This window comes from Hemitrygon akajei, chromosome 6 (assembly GCF_048418815.1).
Source record: "Hemitrygon akajei chromosome 6, sHemAka1.3, whole genome shotgun sequence".
NCBI lineage: Eukaryota > Metazoa > Chordata > Chondrichthyes > Myliobatiformes > Dasyatidae > Hemitrygon > Hemitrygon akajei.
In genome coordinates, this window is record NC_133129.1 from 60,214,011 (window position 1) to 60,231,122 (window position 17,112).

Genomic DNA, 17,112 nt, shown 5'->3' on the forward strand with positions numbered 1-17,112 from the left:
CAGAGCCACACCAGGCCGCACTTTAAAGGCGCCATCTTCCAGGCTGTGGAGATATCATAAATGCAGCCAATTGGTGAGCTTCAGGAACAGGAAAAAGCAGCTGTGAGAACCACAGTTTGAGTGCAGCAGTAGATAGATGCAGCTGTTAGGAGCCATTTTTGAATCTTTCCTTGTAAGATTTCACAAACTAAATGATCTCTCAGTGTATTATTAAGCCCATCACTGAACTGACAACGCTCAGACAACCTCTTCAATTCAGCCACGTACGCTGAAATCAACTCCCCTTGCTTTTGATTCCACTTCTGATACCTAAATTGTCCTACAATTAACAATAGTTTTGATTCCAAATGTTCCTGCAATACTTTCACGATATCAGCAAAGCTCATAAAACTAATTGAAAGAAAAATACCGAGCCGAGAATAATGTTCCTACTACATTCTTACTTTGGTGTGGTGTGTACATATGATGCGGTGGTGTGATGATGTATGCCTTTCATGAACTTTTACACATAGCCCTTAATGAACTGTGTAAGCAAACAAGGTATGCCTATTCGAGTAACATATTTACAATATTACTCAAATATTAATAAAAGTATTAATTACACAACAGACCTTTCTACTGGTGTTGCCATTTTCAGGAAAATATGGACACAAGTGCCATGCCTCGCAAGTTTCTTCTTAGAAAGGAGAATCATTCAACCTCTGTAGGTAATATACGGTAATATAATTAACTGACTCCATGTGGACTCTGACTGCCATTGACACTCATCATTTTAGAGAAATAAGATTACAGTAAGATGACTGTGGGCCAAAGGGCTCATTTCTATGCTGTATGAAAAGCATGATTGATACTTTACTTAAATGTACACTTCTCTATGTCAGGATGCTGTTTATTGACTACACCTCTGTGTTCAACACCATCATTCTTACATCTCTGATGGAAAAGTTCCAAATCCTGGACCTCTGTACCTCCCTCTGCAACTGGATGCACAACTTCCTAACTGGATGACCACAGTCTGTGCGGATCAGAAATAACATATCCTCCTTGCCGACAATCAATGCTGGCACACCTCAGGGATGTGTGCTTAGCCCAATGCTCTACTCTCTCTACACCTATAACTGTGTGACTAGGCACAGCTCAAATACACACACACACACACACACACACACACACACACACACACACACTCACACACACACACACACACACACACACACACACACACACACACACACACACACACACACACACACACACACACACACACACACACACACACTTACTGCAATTTATGGTTTTTTTTCTCTTATTATACAACCCCATTTCCAGAAAAGTTGGGATATTTTCCAAAATGCAATAAAAACAAAATTCTGTGATATGTTAATTCACATGAACCCTTATTTAACTGACAAAAGTACAAAGAAAAGATTTTCAATAGTTTTACTGACCAACTTAATTGTATTTTGTAAATATACACAGATTTAGAATTTGATGGCTGCAACACACTCAACAAAAGTTGGGACAGAGTCAAAATGAGATTGAAAAGTGCACAGAATATTCAAGTAACACCGGTTTGGAAGACTCCACACTAAGCAGGCTAATTGGTAGCAGGTGAGGTATCATGTCTGGGTACAAAAGTAGCATCCATCAAAGGCTCAGTCTTTGCAAGCAAGGATGGGTCGTGGCTCACCCCTTTGTGCCAAAATTCGTGAGAGAATTGTTAGTCAGTTCAAAAGGAACATTTCCCAATGCAAGATTGCAGAGAATTTAGGTCTTTCAACATCTACAGTACATAATATTGTGAAAAGATTCAGAGAATTCAGAGACATCTCAGTGCGTAAAGGGCAAGGTCGGAAACCACTGTTGAATGCGCGTGATCTTTGAGCCCTCAGGCGGCACTGCCTAAGAAACCGTCATGCTACTGTGACAATTATAGCCATCTGGGCTCGGGAGTACTTCGGAAAACCATTGTCACTTAACACAGTCCGTTGCTGCATCCAGAAATGCAACTTGAAACTGTATTACACAAGGAGGAAGCCATACATCAACTCTATGCAGAAACGCCGGCGAGTTCTCTGGGCCCGAGCTCATCTCAGATGGACCGAAAGACTGTGGAACCGTGTGCTGTGGTCAGATGAGTCCACATTTCAGCTAGTTTTTGGAAAAAACGGGCGTCGAGTTCTCCATGCCAAAGATGAAAATGACCATCCTGATTGTTGTCAGCGAAAGGTGAAAAAGCCAGCATCTGTGATGGTATGGGGGTGCATCAGTGCCCACGGCATGGGTGAGTTGCATGTATGTGAAGGTACCATTGACTCTGAGGCGTATATTAGGATTTTAGAGAGACATTTGCTGCCATCAAGGCGAACTCTCTTCCCGGGACGTCCATGCTTATTTCAGCAGAACAATGCCAGACCACATTCTGCACGGGCTACAACAGCATGGCTTTGTAGACACGGAGTGTGCTTGGTTGGCCTGCTGCCAGTCCAGATCTAACTCCTATTGAAAATGTATGGCGGATCATGAAGAGGAGAATCAGACAACGGAGAATACGGACTGTTGAGCAGCTGAAGTCTTATATCAAGCAAGAATGGACAAAATTTCCAATTGCAAATCTACTACAATAGTATCCTCAGTTCCAAAACGATTAAAAAGTGTTATTAAAAGGAAAGGTGATGTAACACAATGGTAAACATGCCTCTGTCCCAACTTTTGTTGAGTGTGTTGCAGCCATTAAATTCTAAATTTGTGTATATTTACAAAATACAATTAAGTTGGTCAGTAAAACTATTGAAAATCTTTTCTTTGTACTTTTGTCAGTTAAATAAAGGTTCATGTGAATTAACATATCACAGATTTTTGTTTTTATTGCATTTTGGAAAATATTCCAACTTTTCTGGAATTTGTATATTGCATTGTACAACTGCTGCAAAGACAACAAATATGCCAGCAATAATAAAACTGATCCTAATTCTGATTCTGATTTTGATTCTAGCCTTAGCCTTACATAACTCACTGACCTCCAGCTAAAGTGTTCCCCAACACAAAAGTTGTGGTGAAATATGATTGCAAAATAAAGAAATATTATGTGAGATAAAGAAGTTAATGTCTACAGGAAGAAGGCAGGAGAAAAAGGTTGAGAAGAATTGGCCATGATTGAATGTTGGAACAGACTGAAAAGGCTGAATGCATTAATTCTGCTCATGTCTCTTATGGTCTTAAGGTAAGGGAGTGAGAATACAAATGGAATTTAACTTACTAAGAGTCAGTACACTCACCAAGGGCAGACAGGTCTACTCACTGCAATACATCTTTATGACTACATCATTCATAATGTTAATGATTCATGATGTTAATGCAACATACTCACTTCCTGCCTGCAGCTCACTTCTCAATCCTGAACTGTTTGAATAAACCTTCAAATTATACTCTCAAAGTTTAAAAAATAACTGATCCTCAAACAAATCAAACAAACCTTTTCACAATCAACATACACACAATGCTGGAGGAACTCAGCAAGCCAGGCAGCATCTATGGAAAAGAGTACAGTTGACATTTCTGGCCAAGACCCTTTAGCAGGACTGAAGGTTTTTCACAATAGTCAGGGCAAAAGTAGTTGTGAGCACTAGGTGTTCACCAGCATTTTACTTTGGAACTGTTCCAGGTCCTTCAGTTGATTTCATGGAATCAGGAAGCAAACTTTAAGTTTAGGTTTATTTAATGATTCCCTCTTCCAAAGTAGTTAGAGGGAAAAAATATTGGAACCTAACAATGCAACCATATCTTGACTTTGAGGTGCATAAATTAAAATGTCTCTGCCTGGGTTCGATAGGAATTCTGGGTAAGTAAATGAGAATCTGCCTGAAAATATAGCCAGAAAACAAGCTGCTTGTGAAACTCAGTTTCTGTGGAGGTAAAGTGGTAGTCACCATTTCAGTTGAAGCACTGCAACAGAACTGAAAATTGGACTAACTGAAAACAAAAGACAGTTATTGCTGGTTGTTTGCGCATCTAATTTTCCATTTAGCTTTTGGTCATCTGTTGAATTTTACCCTTGCTACAGTGCTTCATCTTCAGTCATTAGAGACTGGTTGGAGGTCACAGAAATTTATCACAGAGTATATAGTACATTCATTCAATTCACCGTCAAGATTTTTGTGTTGATATAGGCATATTCTTCCTGAAGTTCTTGTCTGCTTCTTCTTCTTTTCATTTCTCTTCTTCTGCAGTCCAAGATTAGTTTTTTTTTCATTCATGTTCTGTGGTTTGTTAAGTGTCTGAAGAGTCTGAGTTAAACTCACAGACTGTAGGGCAGGTGGTGGTTGATGGCATGGATGGGTGACTTTCTTGGGACGTGTGCTGTCTCTCAGCTGATAATGCTTGGAGACTGTGTTCTCCCATCCTAGAGATACTCATTCTCCATTTTTTAGGGAACACTGGCCAGAGAATGGGTGGGAATATAACTTTTTATCAAGGAGACTTTGAGAACATCCTTGACGTGTTTACTCTGACCTCCTGGAAAACCCTTGCTGTGCTGGAACTCAGAGATCTTTCTTTAAGAATAAGATCATAGTTCTTTAGAAACCCCTCTCCTATTTCCTGAAAAGAAGTAAAATGTGTCTTTTAGCAGCAGGAATGCACTTTTGACTTTCAGTCTGGCCAGAACTGATGAAGTCTGCAAAAATAACAACAGTATAGCTCAGTTTTAAAAAAAGGCAAAGAGATTTGATTTCAAAAAGTTTAAAGCTCAAAGCTGCCATGAAGGTGAGTATTTCATGGGTGGTCCACTCGAAAAAATCTAATGCATTGCAAACTTAATACTTCCTTTGTTGGGCATCGGTCAAGAGCACTAAGCCCCTTGGACCTTGTCTTAAGTAAATAGTCATCAATCCTCTGTCAGTGGATACTGTCTAATGGCCGCATTCAAGCTGAACTGGTGGTTAGGCTAACATCTCTCTTACATCTGAACAATTTTTGATGTTGCCAAAACATCAGAGTATCCATTAAGATTAAGTGGCAATTGCTCACAAGATGGCATCAGTTGTATTTATTTAAAGGTGATGGTGCAAATTATAATACTACTGTGGCTGCAAGTGCATTGCAAGGAGAACCTTAAGGGGCACATGTAAAACATAACTCCTTCTACATTGTTGCAAAATAAACAATATCATATGTCTCATTTCAGCAAAAAATATCATAGGAGGCTCGATGATCACAAAATGCTGGAGAAGCTCAGGCAGTACCTATGGAAATGACATTTCGAGCTGAGACTCTGCACCAGGATTGGAAAGGAAGGTGAAGAAGCCAAAAACATATGAGGTTCAGTGATAATGATTTCCTTCTAATTTGTCCAGTTTTGTAACAACCTCAAAGATCTAATGCTTCAAAGGAAGTCTTAATTACATAATCATAAACTGAGAGTGATATGCATAATCTAAACCAATCATTGTCCTTTAATGTGCTTATTTATTTCACCAGCCTAGCGATCAGTTGTATTCATTTAAAAGTTTTAACATTAACACATTATATTATAGCTATTAGAAGAAACACTCAGTGGCCACTTAATTAAACCATAAGACATAGGAGCAGAATGAGGCCATTTAGCCCATCAGGTCTGCATTGCAATTCCATTATGACTGATGTATTATCCCTCTCAACCACATACTCCTGTCTTCACCCTGTAACCTTTGATGCCCTGACTAATCAAGGATCTATCAACCTGGGTTTAAAATATACACAGTGACTTGGACTCTACAGTCTTCTGCGACAATAAATTCCACAGATTTACTACCCTCTGACTAAAGAATTCCATCCTCATCTCTATTCTAAATGGAAATCTTTCTATTTTGAGGCTGTGTCCTTTGATCCCAGGCTCTTCCACTAAAGGAAACATACTCTCCACATCCCCTCCATCTAGGCCTTTCAATATTCAATAGAATTCTATCAGATCCTCTGTTATTCCTCTAAAGTCTACACGCCCAACGCCATCAAACCCTCCTCATACATTAACCCTTTTATTCCTGGAATAATTCTCTTGAACCTCATCTAGAGCCTGTCCAATGCCAGCACATCTTGTCTTAAATACAAGGCCCAAAACTGCTCACAATACTCCAAGCGAGGTCTGAACAATGCTTTATAAAGCCTTAGCTTTGCATCCTTGCTCTCATATTCCAGTCCTCTCTAAATGAATGCTAACATTGGATTTTCCTTCCTTATCACCAACTCAACCTGCTGGTTAACTTTTAAGGAATCCTGCGCAAGGGCCCATAAGTTCCCTTTGCACTTCGTATTTTTAAATTTTCCCCCTGTTTTGAAAATATTTATTCTTTCTACTAAAGTGCATGACCATACACATCCCTACACTATATTCCATCTGCCACTTCTTTGCCCATTCTCCCAATCTGTTCAGCTCCTTCTGCAAACTCCCTGCTTCCTTAACACTACCAGCCCCTCCACCTATCTTCAAATTGTCTACCAACATGGTCACAAGCCACCAATGCTATCACCCAAATCATTCACATATTACATGAAAAGAAATGGTTCCAATACTGACCCCTGCAAAATACCACTAGTCACCAGCAGCCAACCAGAAAAGGCCCCATTTATTCCCAATATTTGCCTCCTGCCAATCAGCCTATCCTCTGTCCATGTTAGTGTCCTTCCTGTGATAAAATGGGTTTTTGTCTTTTTTAGTAGCCTCATGTCCAGCACTTTGTAACAGGTTCTCCGAAAATACAAGTATACGACATCCACTTTGTCTATCTTGCATGTTATTTCTTCAAAAGAATTCCAACAGTTTTTTCAGGTAAGATTTTCACTTAAAGAAAGCATGCTGACTTTCACCTATTTTATCCTGAAACCTCATCCTTAGTATTGGATGCCAATGTCTTCCCAACCACTGAAGTCATGCCAACTAGCCTATAAGTTGCTTTCTTCTGTCTTCCTCCCTTCTTATTGAGTGGAGTGATATTTGAAATTTTCAATTCCTCCAGAACTATTCCAGAATCCAGTGATTCTTGAACTTTCATTACCAATGCCATAATCTTTTCAGCGACCTCTTTCAAACCCTGGGGTATACGTCATCTGGTCTAGGTGATTTAACTACCTTCAGATCTTTCAGTGTTCCAAGCACCTTCTCTTTAGTAATAGCAACTACACTCACTCTGCCCCCTGACACTCTGGCATACTGCTAGTGTCTTCCACAGTGAAGTCTGATGCAAAATACTTATGTTCATCTGCCATTTCTTTGTCCCCCATTAGCACCTCTGAAGTATCATTTTCCTGTAGTCTGAAATTTACTTTCACCTCTCTTTTACACTTCACATATCTGAAAAAAAATCTTTTTGTATCCTGTTCTATATATATTGGCTAGCTTACTTTAATATTTCGTATTTTCTCCCTTATGGCTTTTTAGTTCCTTTCTGTTGGTTTCTAAAGGCTTCCCAATCCAATAACTTCTCACTAACCTTTGCTATACATATTGTATGCCCTCTCATTTGCTTTAATACTGTCTCTAACTGCCCTCATAAGCCACAATTGTGTTACCCTCCCTTTAGAATATTTCTTCTTCTTTGGGATATATATATCCTGCACCGTCTGAATTGCTCCCAGAAACTCCTACCATTGCTGTTTTGTCATCATCCCTGCTAGTGTCACCTATGGTCAGCTCCTATCTTGTGCCACTGTAATTCCCTTTACTCCACTCTAATATGTAAACATCCGTGTTTAGCTTCTCCCTCTCAAACTGCAGGGTGAATTCTATCATGTGATGATTATAGCCTTCTAAGGATTTTTTTTACCTTAAACAGTTTAATAAAATCTGGTTCATTACGCAACAGCAAATACAGTCTTTTCCTAGAAGATTCAACCACAAGCTGCTCTAAAAAGGCATCTCATAGGCATTCTACAAGTTCCCTCTCTTGGTATACAGTACCAACCTGATTTTCCCAATCTACTTGCATATTGAAATTCCCCCTATCGTAATACTGCCCTTTTGACGTGACTTTCTATCTCCCATTGTAATTTGTATCCTACTGTTTGGAGGCCTGTATATAACTCTCATCAGAGCCTTTTTACCCTTTCTTATCTCTACCCACAAAGATTCTACACCTTCTGATTCTATATCATCTTATTCTAAGAAATTGATTTCATTTTTTACCAATAGAGCCATGCCATCCCCTCTGTCCATCTGTCTTTCTTTTTGATACAACAAACTCCTAACTATGATCTTCTTTCTGCCACAACTCAGTGATGCCTAGAGTGTTACATCTGTCAGTCTCTAACTGTGCAACAAAAAAATCTCCCTTATTTAGTATACTGCCTGCATTCAAGCATAATACCTTCAGTCCTGTATTCATCATCCTTTTTGATCTTGCCCCCATGTTACACTTCATCTCATCTCACTGACTACAATTTTGCCCTTTCATCTGCCTGTCCTTCTTCTCACTACAGACTGCACCTACTTGCATATCAACTGCCCCATCCTCAGCCCTATGAATCCAGTCCCCAGCCCCCTGTCAAATGAGTATGAACCTCCCCAACAGCTCTAACATAAGAAACGGCCATCTGGCCCAACGAGCCTGCTCCACTGTTCAATATGATCATGGCTGATCTCGCCACGGACTCATCTCCACCTACCTGCCTTTTCCCTATAACCCTTAATTCCCCTACTATGCAAAAATCTATTCAACCTTGTCTTAAATATATTTACTGAGGTAGCCTCCACTGTTTCATTGGGCAGAGAATTCCACCGATACTCCATTCTCTGAGAAAAGCAGTTCCTCCTCATCTCCATCCTACGTCTACTCCCCCTAAATCTAGCAAGCCTGCCTGCAAGAATATTGGTCCCCTCAGGTTTAGGTGTAACACATTATTTTGGACAGGTCATACATTCCTCAGAAGCAAGCCCAATGATTTAAATATTTGAAACCCTGTACCAATTCTTCAGCACGCATTCATCTGTCATATTATCCTATTCTTACCCTCAATGGCACGTGGCACAGGCAGCAATTCAGAGATTACTACCTTTGAAGTCCTGCCTTCCAGCTTTATGCCTAGCTCTCAGTATTTTCTCTTCAGGATTCCTCCCTTTTCCTCTCTATGTTATTGGTACCAAGATGTATCGTGATGTCTGGCTGCTTTCCCTCGCCCTTTAGAATGCTATGGACAACATGAAATATCCCTGATCCTAGCAGCTGGGAGGCTACATACCATCCAGCTGTTTCACTCATATCCACAGAATCTAACACTTGGTCCTCTAACTATGGAATCCTCTAACACTACTTCACCTCTCTTCTCCCCACTTCCCTTCTAAGCCACAGGGCTAGACTTAGTGCCAGACAGTGAGTCACTACAGTTGTCCTCTCAACAATATCTAAAGTGGTATACTTCTTATGAGGGGAATGGCCACAGGGTACTCTATGGTATTCCCTTTTCTTCTCTTGACAGTCACACAGACACCTGCTCCCTGCAAATTAGGGTGACTCCTTCCCTCTAACTCCTATCTATCACCTGCTCATTCTCCTGTATGTGCTGAAGGTCATCAAGCTTCAGCCCAGTTGCTTAACATGGTCTCTAAGGGGCTGCAGCTCGATGCACTTAATGCAAGTATAGTTATCCAGGAGACAGGAGGTCTCACAGACTTCCCACATCTTACACAAAGAACATACTCTGTACACATTCTCAGCACTAATAGAAAAAGATAGAAAAAACTTACAAGAAACTTTCTAAAAGCCTTCACCTGTTCCCTCCCCAAGCCTGTTGAGCCAAAGCCTGACCACTCTAACAACACTCACTCCAAAAATGGTTGTACCTCCTCTAGCTATTAAAGTGGGCATTCAGTGTACGCTGTAGCCTATCCACTTCAAGGTTCGACATGTTGTGCATTCAGAGATGTTCTTCTGTACACCATTGTTGTAATGCATGACTGTTTGAATTATTGTTGCCTTCCTGTCAGATTGGCCATTCTTCTCAGACCTCTCTCATTAACAAGGTGATTTTTGCCCACAGAACTATTGCTCAATGGATGTTTTTTTTTTGGGGGGGTGGTTTCACCATTCTTTATAAACTCAAGAGATTGTTGTATCTGAAAATCCTAGGAGATCATCAGATTCTGAGATAATCAAACCAACCTGTCTGGCACAATCACGCATTCCACAGTCAAACTCACTTAGATCACATTTTTCCCCTATTCTGATGTTTAGTCTTAACAATGGAACCTCGTGAATTCTGCATACTTTGATGCATTGAGTTCCTGCCTGACGGTTGGTTGATTAGATCTTTGCATTTATGAGCAGGTGTATGGGTAAAGTGGCCACTGAGTGTACTATATGTGTAGGTTTAATTGATCAAAGGTGTTAATTTTTGAACCTTTGAATAACATCTCCATTGCCCTGTAGCTTTATTATGTACAATCAATCAGAAATAATTCCACAGAAGTAATAGAGTGTGCCTTATAAACCTATGGGAATTCTGGAGATAGTATCTCTTCTAATAAACAAAACAAATCCAATAGATATAGCTTATTTTTTTATACATCAATCAATATAATTACATTTCTGAGAAATTTATTGAATATTTTGCTTCTTGGGATTATTAACAAACTATCTGTTTGAATTGAAGACTTTCAGGTTAAAACAAGAAAAGCAGATGAGAATGCAGGCTCTATTATGTTGTTATAAACAATAGTCAGTACTTCAACTTTCCCTCCCATTTAACAGCTGTCTCTTCAGACTTGCCATTCTCTAGGTTGCAGCAGTGTTTTGTAGAAATTTCAACAGAGTGTAAAAAGTATGCAAATAGAGTACAGACTTTCTGCTCGTCATTTCTCATTAACATTCATCTGTACACCCTGCAATTGACTGCAAGGTTAGGAACTCACTAAATATATTACAAGCAGGGATTTTCCCATTGTTACCCTGTAGAAACAGTTGAAAAGAGGTAGATTGCATTGTGAAAAAAATACCAATAATTACATAAACATCTAGGAAAGAGACAATTTGGCCCAACTATATCATTATGATAAAAGATTACTCATTGAATTCTCAACAGCATATAAACTGGTAAATTGATAAACTTTGGAGATATGGCATGACATCTAAAATATTGACAAACTTCTATAAATGTGTAGTGGAGAGTGCATTGACTGGATGCATCACAACCTGGTATGGAAACACCAGGCTCGTGAATGGAAAATCCTATTTTCATGTATATGGCCCAGTCCATCAGGGGTAAAACCTTCCCAATCACTGAGCGCCTATACATGAAATGCTGTTGCAGGAAAGCAGCATCCATCATCAGGTACCCCCAACACCCAGGACATGCTCTCTTCTCCCTGCTGCCAATGGAAGAAAGTATAGGAGCCTCAGGGCTCACCACCAGGTTCAGGAACAGTTACAACCCCTTAACCATCAAGCTCTTGAACCAAAGGGGATAACTTTACTCAACTTTACCTGCCCCATCATTGAATTGTTCCCACAACCAATGCATTCACTTTCAAGAATTCTTGATCTCATGTTCTCCATATTTATTGCTTAGTTATTTATTATTATTAGTAGTAGTATTATTTCTTTCTTATTGTATTTGCTCAGTTTGTTCTCTTTTGCACACTCATATGATACCCTAGTTTGGTGGTCTTTTATTGAATCAGTTATGGTTATTATTCTATAGAATTATTGAGTATGCCCACAAGAAAATGAATCTCAGGGTTGTATATGGTGAAATATATGTACTTCAATAATAAGTTTACTTTGAATTTTGATTGACGTTGAAATTGGTTTATTGAGAAGACATTTCCTATGGTGGGGGAGTCTAACTCTAAAGGACACAGCCTCAGAATAGAGGGGCATCCTTTTAGTATGAAGATGATGAGGAATTCCATTAGCCAGAGAGTGGTGAATCTGTGGAATTCATTCCCACAGGTGGCTATGGAGGCCAAGCCATGGGGTATATTTAAGGCAGAGTATTGGTTAGTCAGGGCATGAAGGGATATGGGAAAAGGCAAAAGATTGGCGCTGAGAGGGAAAATGAATCAGCCCTGATGAAATAGTAGAGCAGACCTGATGGGCCAAATGGCCTAATTCTGCTCCTGTATCTTATGGTCTTACAGTCTTACGTACAGAAGTGTGGTGAAAAGTTTTGTTTTGCATCAATCAATACATTGAGGTAGTACAGTGGAAAAGTACTAGAGTGCAAAATGAAGTATTACAGTTACAGAAAGAGTGCAGTGTAGTCAAACAATGAGGCCCCATGCGCCACCTAGGCTCCAAGGGTTCAGACGATGACAACGTGGGCAAACAATAAGGTATAAGGGTATGATGAGTTAGATTGTGAGGTCAAATGTCCATCTTATCAAAAGATGCATATAAGGGTTTTACAACAGCGAGAAGCTGTTCTTGAGCTCTAGTTCTTAATACCTCACACTTATTCAGCATCCCTTGAAAGTAATTATAGTCTTTACACAATCACTTTTTGTGGTAACCTATTTTACATTCACTTGCTGGCTGAGTAACTTACTTACTTTGAATTTCCTTTTTGATTTCCTATTATGGATACTGATTGGTTTTGCTCCACTGCACAGGCCACAATTCCATCTGTCATTCATAATCATTAAGATATTTAAAACATCATCTCTTTGCCTTCTCTTTCAAACTGAAAATAACTCCACCCTGTTAGGTTTTTCTTAAGAAACAAAACTTTTCATTTCTGGTGTAATGGTTACAAATCTTATCTGCACCTGCTGCAGTATCCTTATATCCTTTAGTTAGTATGACACATTTCCAGATGGCCTATTAAAAATGGAGGCACGGGAGACTGAAAATGCTGGAAATCTGGAGCAACACACATAGATACAGGAGGAACTCAGCAGGTCAGGTATAATTGATGGAGGGAAATGGACACTCAGATTTTTGGATTGAAACCATCTGATCTAGATTAAATTGATAATGGTGAAGGGCCACATGGTTAATATTAAAGGTGGATTCCCTGCCTTGTAAAGGGTATCTTCATAAAGAGCAGCAAAAGGTTTAGTATTAGATCTTGACCTGATGTTGTCCAGAAGTTTCTTTGGAAGTCAAGTTTGTGGTGGAAATCTGGTGGTTAATCCTGTTCTATCCGATGTTCATCATAGTACAGGTCAGACAGGTCCAGTCTGTTCCTGCGATCAAAGCAAGAAAAGAATTAACAAAAGGACCAAAAGGACTTGAACATGTGCTTTCCTCTTATACTGCAAACTGGTCTGAACCAGTTTTGACATGAAACTTGTGAACATGTTCCGAGTGAGTCACTCTGCAGCCTTGTAGGCAAAGAATCTACAGAAGTACACAACTAAATATACCAAAGTTTGCTAAAAGTTTACAGACAGATTATTAACTGAACATATAAAGATGCATAAAGAAAAGTAAAGTTACAAGGAAAAGCAATAAAAATAACAATCTGGACCCAAATTTGTATGGAAGGGAAAGCAAAAGATGACATTAAATTGCAAAATAATCACCACATCAGGGTATTTTAATACAATAGTTCATGGTTCAAATTTAATTGTTATGCAATCATACGTGAATAGAGCTAACAAAACAGTGTTTCTCTGGGGCCAAGGTATCAACAGTCACACACTGCTCAAAGCACGTATAGCACATATAACATATCAGTAAAATACAGTCACACAAAAATATATAGTCCAAGGCTCTGTGTATGTGAATGTTGCATATTTCTGTGTCGAACATAAAACAGCTTGTCTTCTGCTGAGTGAACACCAGGGGCAGCACTGACTCCAGTTCGGATGCCATGCCGCCTGCAGTGGAGCACACTGAATCCGGCACCTCTCTGCTGGGAGGCTGTAAACAGGCGACCACTACGACCAAGGCCACACAGCACCCCCCATTACCCGCCAATAAATCAGTGAATCGGATTATTTGCAGCATTCCACATTAATAATGTCCAACAAGGTCTTGTGCTGTAAGACTGTGCAGCTCCTCTGCACACTGATGCCCTCAGTGCCTCTCTGACACATGCAGCAGCACAAGTCCAGCTCCTTCACTTTCTCTCCCAACAAGCAACTCGCTGATCAGGTACACCTGTAGTACTTCAAGTACTCACTGTCCAGCAGGGTCTTGTGATCATGAAAAAAAAAATTTAGAAAGGCAATAGCACTTTTGATTGACCCCATAGAAGCCGCTGTGATCAAACACACCACCATCTTACCAGATGGATAGGGATCTGATTGAGAATAATTACAATCAGAGTTCTTGGAAGAGGCAAAGATTTTAATGACCTTTAGTGAACTATTAGTATTTCAGAGCTACGGGCCTCAAGCAGACACTCGATGATAGGCAATGAGGGTTGATTAAACCTGAATATGAGAAGCACAAAATTCATGAAGATTTAAACAAGTTAAGATTTCTGGTATGGTTTGAGAAAAGGTCAGCCAAACCTCAGAAGGTTCCCAATTTATTTACACAGGTAGGAAGCCCAGCAGTGAAATCACCCAAGAGTAAAGTCTCAGAAAATATATTACTCTTCATAAAGTAACATAACTATTCAATGTAAATCTTAAAAATATCAATTGTATTATTTGTTCCTGGCTATTTGAATTCCACAAATTTTCCATCAAATCTTTAATCATTTTGTTTAAATTTCCCAACTGGATGAGATTCCATCCTGAGGTAGATTGAATTATTATCCACAGTAATTTTTCCAAAAGTCTCATTGTACTATGTCAACAAGTGTCAGCCATCAGCATTGTTTCAGAACAGAACTTCCATTGGGCAAGTACTTGAAGGCCTACAATGGTTTAAAATTTGCATCTTTGTTATTGACAAACTAGAACCATAATTGAAAGTAAGTACCTGGAAGGTGGAGCCCCCAGAATAATTTGTTGTTACTGAAGGGATTGGGAGTTAACCTTTGTAGCAATATTTTTACCTGCTTATCCTGCGCTGTAGTGTTATTGAGCACAGTGGTACTGGAAGAAGGTTAGTCAATGTAACTGGTACTTATCATAAGTCTCATATTATTCTCTCTAATTATATTTTTGTTTTAACTGGTTGCATCACTGTGTGGTATGAAGGGATCACTGCACAGGATCAGAAAAAGGTGCAGGAAGTTTTAAACTCAGCCAGCTCCTTCATACGCACGAGCCTTCCCAGCATCAAAGATACCTTCAAAAGACAATGCCTCAAAAAGGTGGCGTCCATCATTAAGGACCTTCATCACCTAGGACATGCTCTCTTCTCGTTTCTACCATTAAGGAGGAGGTACAGGAGCCTGAAGACACTCGCTCAAAAGTTTCTGGAGCTTCTTCCCCTCAACCAGCAGATTTCTGAATGGACAATGAACTCCCCTCCTTCATGTTTTTTTTTCTTTATTTTGCTCTCTTTTTTGCACTCCTTATTTAACTGAAATATCATTACATATATTTCTTACTTTAATTTATAGCTTTTTAATTATTATGTATTGCAATGTACTGCTGCTGCATAACAAGAAATTTTGCTACCTGTGCCAGTGATATTAAACCCGATTCGATTCAGATTCTGACAATATATCCAGTAGTTATTAGCATCCCATACTAGTGGACAATATGTGACACTATGAATGTGTATGTGTGTATGAGTAGACATAATGGAACTGGTAGTGTCAAATGACAGATAACAGATGCTCCTAACCTACATTTTACTGCTAAGATTCCTATGGGGCTTTTTTGGAGATCTTTCAGGCCATCAGGAAATAAACAGATACTTAAACTTTTTAATCAGGTTCTTGATCAGCCCACCCTAACACATGGGAGGGTACAAAAAGTTTACAGGCATGTAATAATGATCTCCTGCAATTGGCTATACTTTCAAGGTCAATAATTTTAAGGAAAGTTGAAGGTTAAATTTAATTTTCTTTGGCTCCAGTGATGGTGCAGAATATTGACCATTCCTCTTGCCATTTGCATTTTCCACCTTGAGGCAATGCATTAGCATTGGGATGGAATGATTAAAACCAATGATTTTTTGTGAGGTTATCGGTTTCCCCTTGTGGGCCATTAGTCCTCTGCAGCACTTCGGTTTTGTAAAGTCTGTGTTGGGTTGATTACCCGCTATTTTCCTGAGTCACTGTACTGCAATGGTTATCATGTACAAGCTTTACAGTTTTGTTCTTGTCTCACTGTGATGGGGAATATTAAACTCCAGCCAGAAACTTAATTTTAAAGGGATATATTCCAATTCTGCAGAAGTGACCATACAGGAGGTTGAAGCTGCATATAGTGGACAAGGTGTAAACACAGTTTTGAAATATTTTTCAATCTGTTTTGGATAGTGAGGAGGAGGAAGAGAGGAAGTCAGAGAGTCACCTTGGAAGAAAATAAAAGAAAACTGAAGTTAGACACAGGTTCTGGAGAAAACTTAATGGGCTGAACTTGTCCATCATTTGACAGGTTGTGAAATGGGACATGGAAGTTTATTAAGACTGGGTATTTTTGTCTGTTCTGATGCTTTCTCTTGCTTTCATTTACAAAATCTAGTCTGATGGAGATGTCTCAATAGTCCGGACTAAACACAATTGCACAGACTTTTCAACATCAGAAACATGATACAATAGGCAAAGGAATTTAACTGCTTCTTAGTAGCATTAATAAGTTCAAAGTTAAAAGTAAAAGTTATTACCAGAGTCATACGCATCACCACATCCAACACTGAGATTTGTTTTCTGCAGGCATACTTTACAAATCTATAGAACAGTAACTGTAAACAAACTGTGCAAAAGCAGATAATGAATTAGTAACACTAAATGAATATCTATTATTACTAATTTATTATTAAGTGATTATTAATAGCTAATAATAAGAATCTCTTCCCCTCAGGGGAAAGTCCCTTTGTTCCACCTATTATCCAACCCCCACCCATGCCCCCCACAACTGCCCAACCACATTCTCTCCCACCCACACAAACCTTCCTCTCCTTTTCCCAGTTTTGGTACAGGGTCTCAATCTTGAAAAAATAAGTCTTTCTCTTTCTACAGATGCTTTTTCACCAATTGAGTTTTCTACCACTTTCTGTTTTGATTTGTGAAGTGGAAAATGTCTACAATAAAATGAAAGATTATGCTTGGAACTCCAGAGTATCCTTATCT

General features: G+C 39.3%; 1 long non-coding RNA gene across 5 annotated transcripts in view; it reads left to right on the forward strand.

Moving 5' to 3' along the window:
• Nucleotides 1-17,112, forward strand: part of LOC140729081 (uncharacterized) — a 136,404-nt gene that overhangs the window by 97,711 nt on the left and 21,581 nt on the right. For 4 of the 5 annotated variants that reach the window (XR_012099263.1, XR_012099259.1, XR_012099261.1 and 1 more), the window contains one exon: nt 5,186-5,319. This is a non-coding gene — a long non-coding RNA (uncharacterized lncRNA). The remainder of the gene's footprint in view (nt 1-5,185; nt 5,320-17,112) is intronic. The other variant, XR_012099262.1, reaches the window with a different exon arrangement.